This window comes from Marmota marmota, unplaced genomic scaffold (genome assembly GCF_001458135.2).
Source record: "Marmota marmota marmota unplaced genomic scaffold, marMar, whole genome shotgun sequence".
Classification (NCBI taxonomy): domain Eukaryota; kingdom Metazoa; phylum Chordata; class Mammalia; order Rodentia; family Sciuridae; genus Marmota; species Marmota marmota.
This window is the reverse complement of record NW_026000153.1, coordinates 3364294-3372692: the sequence shown is the minus strand read 5'-3', so window position 1 is coordinate 3372692 and position 8399 is coordinate 3364294. Positions and strand designations below refer to the sequence as shown.

General features: G+C 43.4%; 1 protein-coding gene across 5 annotated transcripts in view; it reads right to left on the bottom strand.

The window, feature by feature from the left end:
* Nucleotides 1-8399, bottom strand: part of Snx10 (sorting nexin 10) — a 167324-nt gene extending 158925 nt beyond the window's left edge. For 3 of the 5 annotated variants that reach the window (XM_048786371.1, XM_048786373.1, XM_048786372.1), the window contains exon 1: nt 8177-8393. The gene's annotated coding sequence lies outside the window, so the exon portion shown is untranslated. Of the gene's footprint in view, nt 1-8176 lie in introns of all 5 variants that reach the window. The other 2 variants (XM_048786367.1, XM_048786368.1) reach the window with 2 other exon arrangements.

Here is an 8399-nt window from a genome sequence, read left to right as displayed (position 1 = left end):
ATTTACCTGGACTGTGAGTTAATCTATTGAGACACTGCTTTACCTGGACTGAGACAACAAACTGTAATCTATAACAAATTGTAACTCAGTATCTTTGCTAACAGTGTCATTGCTGGTATAATTTTTCCAAGGGCTTCTTGCATGGAGCCATCAATTGGCTTGGTATTGTGGCATTTTGTATCCTTCCCTTGTGTTTGTAGCAGGTTATTTATGGTGTTTCTAGTAAAAACCACTATGGTCATTATTTAAATTAAACAAAAGGGGGAAATGTTAGAGTCTGTAAACAAGTCAAAATAACACCTGGCATTTTGACAGGGGAATGTTAAAGTTCCTAAACAAGTCTGGATGGTGCCTGGCAAAATGTCAGAGGGAGTGGTTTGAGAAGTAACAAAACCGGGCCATTAAGTGTAGAGATTCCTGATTGGTTGACTGATGTATCTAGTTTATGCTAATTAGATAAGCTGTGTGGAATGTATAAATACTGCTCCTGTCCTGCAATAAAGGGCTCCCACTCCTGCTGTATCAAGCTACAGAAGTTATTCGTCACCCCCCCTGATTATTCTGCTGCAGCTGGACTGCGGCAGCCTGAAATGCGTGCGGCCCGGGTTCGATCCTCAGCACCACATACAAACAAAGATGTTGTGCCCGCCGATAATTAAAAAATAAATATTAAAATTCTCTCTCTCTCTACCTCTCTCTACCTCTCTCTCTTTAAAAAAAAAAAAAATTTTCAGGGCCAGGTGCGGTGGCACATGCCTGTAATCCCAGCGGCCTGGAGGCTGAGGCAGGAGGATGGTGAGTTCAAAGCCAACCTCAGCAACTTAGCAAGGCCCTAAGCAGCTTACTGAGAACCTGTCTCTAAATAAAATACAAAAAAGGGCTTGGATGTGGTTCAGTGGTTAAGTGCCCATGGGTTCTATGTCTGGTACAAAAAAAAAAAAAAGATTACTCGGCTGTCTTTGGATTAGAAGGGAACGAGAGATTCACCAGAAATTGATGTCAATGTACATGAGGGCTACAACCTGAGACAAAGGGGAAGAAAGCAGAAATAGGATCAGAGAGGGCAATCAAGACCTTGAGAAAGCTCAAGTGTGGGGAGAAGAAGAGACATAATGGATGGCACAGGGATTGTTCAGACGGGGGCGGCACAGGAGACTGCTGGAGGCTAGTAGGAACAGAGTCAAGATGACCAAGATGCTGAAGGAGCTCAAAGTCATGAACCCACATCTGCACTGTTCCCCTTCCATGTTCACACAGCTCATTTTATATTCTTCACTCTGTGTTCTTTTTCTTACAGAAGACTCCAAGCTGTCAAGTTTTAGGCTTCACAAAACTGGAGAGAGGAAGATCACCGTGTTGGGCAAGTTCATCTGAGATGACTTGAGATATATTCATGGAGCCACAGTCAAATTCATTGTTAAATGTCTAAACATGGAGGTCTCAAAAGAAAGCCAGACATCTGCTCTTTAGAGAGTTGATGATCTATCAATGATTTAAAGTCATGGTGCTCTTTAGAGAGTTGATGATCTATCAATGATTTAAAGTCATGGAAATGAATAAAACCAGTCTATCCAGTATTTGTCACACCCTTAGATCATCCAGAATGAGATAAAGATTCCCAGGTCTCATCCTGGAACTACTGGATTAGAAAGAACACTGAGTCCCAGAAACTGGCTTTAACAAGTGTCCCAGATCATTCTTATATTCAAAAATCACAGGGCTGGGATCGTGGCTTGGTGGTAGAGTGCTCGCCTAGCATGCATGAGGCACTGGGTTCAATCCTCAGCACCACATAAGAAAAATGAAATAAAGATACTGTGTGTCCACCTACAACTAAAAAATAAATATATTTAAAAAAAAATCACAGATATGCTGGGCATGGTGGCACAGGACTATAATCCCAGTAACTTGGAAGGCTGAGGCAGGGGGATTCCAAGTTTGAGGCCAGCCTCAGCAACTCAGTGAGACCCTGTCTCAAAATAAAGTAAGGACTGGGGATAACTCAGAGGTAGAATGCTCCTGGGTTTGATCCCAAGTGCCAAGAAAAGGAAGAAAGAAGACCAAAAGAAAGAAAGAAGGGCTGGGGTTGTGGCTCATCGGTTGAGCACTTGCCTAGCATGTGTGAGGCACTGTGTTCAATCCTCGGTACCACGGATAAATAAATAAAATAAAGATCCATTGACGACTAAAAACTACTTTAAATAAATAAAATGCATTGTGTTCATCTACAATTAAAATATTACCAAAAAAAGAGCGCATGAGAGGAAGGCAAGCACTTGAGTGGAAAATCCCAGGTTGGCCACACCGATTACAAGTAGAGAAATCCCAGGGACAGGCACTGGGAGCGGCAGTTAAGGGCTCTGCAGCCCTTGGGAAGCATGATAAAAGGTAACTGCGGTGTCTGACTTTTCAGGTCCAAACAGTTGCCTTTGAGCCTTACAATAAGCCACCAACTTGCTGGCACTAACTTTAGGGGGTCCCTCTTCCTCATAACCATATAACCAGCAATAACTAAAGCACAAAGGGACAAAATTGACAAGTACCGTAAATCTTATTATTACTGCAAATTCTTATAGGATCTGCCACCACAAGAGCCAATGCGTTTCACTCGCAGCAGCTGATCTTAGCTGAGAATCCAAATCAGTGTTATCTTCACCTCTCTTCCCTCTCTCACTCACCCCCACGCCCCTACCAACACCTTCTCTCTTGTTTCCAAGATCATCAGAAATAACTTCTACCTAGAGATGGCAAAATTGGGCTTAGGGGACTAAGCACAGCCTTTCTATATGTGCAGCAAAAAGGGTCACGGGAACTAGAAGCAGGGAGGGGCAGAAATCATGGTGCACCCTGGGAATGAAGCGGTGCTGGTGAAAAAAATAAAGGCTAAGGGTAACCAACACCAAGGTCAGTAAGACCACACAAGGGTCTCGGGCTGTGCTTAGCATGGCTGGGTCAGGCTGGATTGTAGGATGCTTGAGACCAAGTGCAAGGATGTGAAAGAGGAGGCCAGCCACAGGTAGGCCACATGGAAAACACCATACTAAGGCACAGTTCCTCTTAGGGCTCCTGCTGTCCCTGCTGGGGTCAGGCTAGGTGGGGTCTGTCTCCTGAGTGTAAAGGAGGGGCTCTCAATGCCATGTCAGGGCAAGCACCCCATACCGATGACCGCTGTCTAATGACACTTGAGGCTTAAATTGTGTCTGTCCACATTTTCTCTGATACTCAGGAAATCCGTCCAAATGCCACAGGGTTCTGAGCAAAATCAGGCACAAAGAGGCACAAAGAAGGAAAATACACATTTGAGATGGAAAAAAAAAATGGGAAAGGAGGTTAGAAAAAGGGGGATGGAAATAACCTGGCAACAGTGATCTCAAAATTAAAATGCTCTGAAGTTTTACATTTACCTCATGGTTTTTGTAAATAAACCAAGACAAAGGTCTGCTTGTCCACAATGTCAGTGAAAAAATTAAAACTCAGCCCCCAAATTACAGCCTTTGAAGACCTCCATGGAATCTGAGTCCCCGGACTGAATAATGTACTCAGTATGGCTTTTAAATTTTTCCCTTAAATTGGACATGGTGGCACATACCTGTAATCCCAGCAACTTGGAAGTCTGAGGAAGGAAGATCACAAGTTTGAGGTCANAAAAAAAAAAAACACAAAGAGATTAACACCAAAAGAAAGATATCTAGTCTATTTGAGGTAGCATAAAAAAAAAAAAAAAAAAAAAGTCCCCTTAATAGTGGTATCAGAGAGAGAGCCATCTTGGCTCCAAAAGCAAACAGGTGGAAATTTTAAAATTGAGGGCTGGAAAATGGGTATGTAAATAACTATGGGTTCAATTTCTATCTCCTCTACCTGTTCAAGTTATAAAATCTCTCTGAACCATAGAAAATGACTACAATTCCTATTTCACAGGACTAAATGAGATAATGTAAATCAATGCCCAGGGCAGTGTGTGGTACATGGTGAGTACTGAATAGGTGTCCCCATCTCTTTCCTAAAACATGGCATCATGACAAACAAACAAAATGTTCCTGGAAGCAAGTCACAAAGCTCTATGCTTCTCCTTGTCTCTGGCCTTTGGTGCCCTCTTTTATTTCCCTCACTCCCTTTTATGTTCTTCCATTCCCAGAAAACCAGAGCTTCCTAATAGAGGGTACTCTGGTAGCCATTAGGGATATATTAGGAAATTTCCAGGCTGAATCAGAAAAGTGCTGGAGACTTTCTTTTCTTATTTTTTCCCCCAGTACTGGGGATTTACCCAGGGGCACTCTACCACTGAATTATATCCCCAGACCTTTTTATGTTTGTTCGTTTTAAGACAGGTTTTCATTCAGTTGCCCAGGCTGGCCTCAAACTTGCAATCCTCTGGCCTCAGCCTCCCAAATCGGTAAGATTACAGGCATGCGCCCACTGTACCTGGATCCCTTCTTATTTTCCTAAGGATCCAGACTCCCTGGGAGGGGGTAAAAATAAAGAATCAAGACCATCTACATATGTAGTTCAATATAAGTTCCACTGTTAACTGCCAGATTTCAGGAATGCAAGAGAATATAGACATCTCTAAGCTATACAAGAGAAGGAGACATGGACTGTTAATGCTAGACATTCATGAAGGGGGACAAAATTAGTTTTGCCTTATACCTAAGAAATAAAATTTAACTGAGTAACAAATGCTAATTGTTTTTAAGTGCTTGAAGGCCACATAATCTAGGGTAAATGACCTTCTGCTTTAAGCAGTTTTCTTAACACAGACAACTCCTGCCTTCAGGAGTGGGGGCTGGGACAAACCTTTGAAATTAGTAGAAAAGATAACTGGGAATATTCACCTAGAAATTCTGAGGACGGGTCCCTCACTCAAGTAGAGACCAACCCTCACCCAGGCAGGGGTGCTATAGGGAGAATATGAGATTAGAAGCCAGGAGAACTTAGTGTGAGTCCCATGTCCACCTCTAATTGCTGCATAATTCAGATTAAGTTATTCTGCCGATCCACCAGACCTCAGTTGCCTCACTTATAAACAGAGATAAGTGGAACACAAGTTATTACCAACCTGTCTTTCCATAACAAGTGACCCTTTTAGGATCTGAAATTATGGATCCTCTCCCCTAGAATAATACACTTTTGTGTGTAAACATCAGATCATATACTTTTTTTTTTTTCCGTACAAAGGATTGAACTCAGGGCCCTCAACCACTGAGCCACATCCCCAGCCCTATTTTGTATTTTATTTAGAGACAGGGTCTCACTAAGCTGCTTAGTGCCTCACCTTTGCTGAGACCGGCTTTAAACTCGAAATCCTGCTGTCTCAGCCTCCCCAGCCGCTGGGATTACAGGCATGTGCCAACACACCTGGCCAAAAAAAAAATTTTTTTTAAAGGAATCACACATTTGCAGGGGTGGTGGTCACAGACTCCATAAAGCCTATCTCTGTATCCCCAGGATCAAGATACCCAAGGCCTACCATTGGCTTTTAAAAACAAAATACAACAACAACAAAAATGTATGTAATCACAAAGTCTTAATTAGAACGGAATCATCTACAGAACTAAGAGCATCCTCTGCAGAAACTGGGAGTGGGGAGTGGTTACTTAGGGAAAATAAATGGAAGTACCAATAAGAGTTGCCCTTGCCTTTGGAAGCCCTTTACAGTCATTCACAGGGGAGTGGCTAAGAATACCAACTCTAGAGCAGGACTGTCTAGTTCAAAAGGAGGATCTACTAGTTATTTGATCTAGGGCTTTGTTCCTCAGTTTCTTCAACTGTAAAAATAAAGAGGAGAAGGATAAAAATAATACCTATCTCAAGACCACTTGATACAGGGCCTAGTACACACTGACCCCTAAATAATTATTATGTTTTATTAAATCTGGGGCATATTGGCTGGGTGGGGTTAAAATTGTGAGTTAGGAGTTTGGGGAGTCATAAATACCTTGATTCTTTAGCTTCCTCAGATGTAAACCAAAGGCAATAACAGAATCTGCCTCATAAGTTTTTTGTGAGGCTTAATTAAACTGCCATATAAAAACTCTTTGGGGGGATGCTGAGAATGGAACATGGTAAGCAAGTGCTCTACCACTGACTGAGCTACGTTCCTGGCCCATAAAAAGTCCTCTTGCAATGCTTGGCTTGTAATAATTACTCAATAAATAGCAGGTAATGTCATTAACTCTGGAAGGGGGAAGGATTATCATTACCTTTTGTTTGTTTGTTCATTTCGGAAGAAAAGACAAAAAATGTTATGGCCACAACACCTCAGCTAGCAAGCAATTGTACCAAGATTTCAACTCAGCTGGGTCTAAAACCAGAAGTTATAACCACTACCCTATACAACCAGGTGTTGGAACAGGATTTGGAAAACATGTGTGTTAATTCATACCTACTAGAACTCTAGGAGATAAGACAGACATTTGGCAAAAGCAGTCCAAAATTTGAAGAATTTCCCATGGAGTCAATGATGACCTTGACCAAAGCCCCCTCTTTGCCACTCTTAAACATGAAAGACCTTGTAGGCTGAACTCTGATCTCAACCAGTTCTTTGCTTTCACAAGTAGCTGTTAAACCACAGCCCGACACCAAAAAAAAAGAAAAAGAAACCATGACTTAACTAGCAAAGTAAATCCTTAAAATGAAAGTAATGTAATGCTGGGTCTGTGGAAAGATCAAGAGTGCTCTAAAATCAAGTGGAAGTTTTTGTAGCAGAACACAAATGTTTCTCTTGAATTAACACTTTCATTTGGCAAACAATGAAGTTGTTTATTTCTATTTTTTGGATGCCAAACTAAGAACGACTCCTCAATAGTAAAATAAGAGGAAGTAGGCAGCACAGCCCAAAGCAGTGGTGAGAGAAGCAATAGGTCACAGGCAAGAGACTCATCACCACCACCAAGAGCCACCTCCTTGAAAGGCAGGGTCAGCCTGAGCTACTCTGTCAACACGGATTTCTTTAACTGCAAAGTGAAAACAAAATGGACTGGCAGAAGAAACAAGATGATCAGTTAAACAGAAGTCGTTGCTAATCATAATTTCACATTTCCATATATTTATATATTTCTAAGTATATTTTACTTTTCAATCTTTATTCAAGGCTGCCCTATCCTTTAGTCAACTCCTCCTTTAAAAATAAATAAAGGGGGTCTGGAGGGTGGAGCAGTAGAGCACTTGCTTAGCATGCTCAAAGGCCTAGGATCCATCCCCAGCACCACAATCAATCAAGGTCCAGCTGTACACCTGCCTTAGGAATAAGCGTCACTGGAAGTGATGGCAGACACCTCAATCTCACCTCCATTCTCCCATTCAGAAGCCCTATCAGAGATGGACCAATGGTTCGAAGAGTCCCATGTCACTGGGACCCACACCCCACAGGAACTAGCCAGATCCCAGGAAAAAAAGCACAGTGTCTGCATTCCAAACCCTGGGCCCACTGCTCCCAAAATAGGGTGGGGCAGGCAGAACTCTGGAGTGGAAGTCGGAAGCCCACCAGGTTCTGGGCCTCCTTCTGCTCCCACTTGGCTGTCCCTGCACTTTCCTCCCAGACCTTAGTTTCTCCTTCAGTACAATGATAGGTTTGATGGAAATCACGTGAAACCTCCCTCCTGCTCTCAATTTCTGATTCCATTATTCTTACATATAAATGTGCTTTGCAGAAATAAAAGCCCTTCCTTTCAAACAGGACATGTTGCTCTACATTCTGCGACCATCCCCCTCAATAATCCGTGTAATTTTAGAAAAGTATGATGCATCCAGAACTGAAAAACAGGCTGTTGCTTTCCTGTGTCACCAAACCTGACAATGTGGATTTTCTCTCCAGCGTTTTCCATCAATCCCACAATCCCACGGAAAAAAAAAAAAAAATCTTGCCTATCCCTCCGGATTTCTAAACTCAAAGCTACCTTTTCCTGAATTAGAAAAGAAAACAAAAATACCAACCCAAACCCGGCCAGGTGGAAGATGCCACAGCACTAATTTGGAATCGGAGATTCCACCTCTGCCCCGCCCTCTCCCCGGGGTTCTTTTTGGCCACCAATCTTTAGTTCAACTCATCCCTCTATCTCCCCTAGTTACAAGTCAACCATTTCTTCCTCCCCAGCACATCTCACATGGAAAGGAGGCAGCTCCCGGGCTCCAACCCCAGGGGACTCAAACCTCCTCCCAGCCTGCTAGGAGTCGGCACCTGAGCGCAGCTGGAAGGGCCCCACGTCTTCCTGTGGGAAAGAAGGGGCGGTCGGCTAGTCCCCCGGCCGAGGTGCCCACTCCCGGTGCTGGGGAGGCCTCCGCGGCAGGTCTTCTGTCACTTACGGCAGGGCTGGGCAGATCGCACCAGCCGGCGGGCCAGCGGCGGAGTTTGCTGACTCAAAGGCGCGCGGCGGCGGCGGCGAGCGCACACGAGCGCAGCC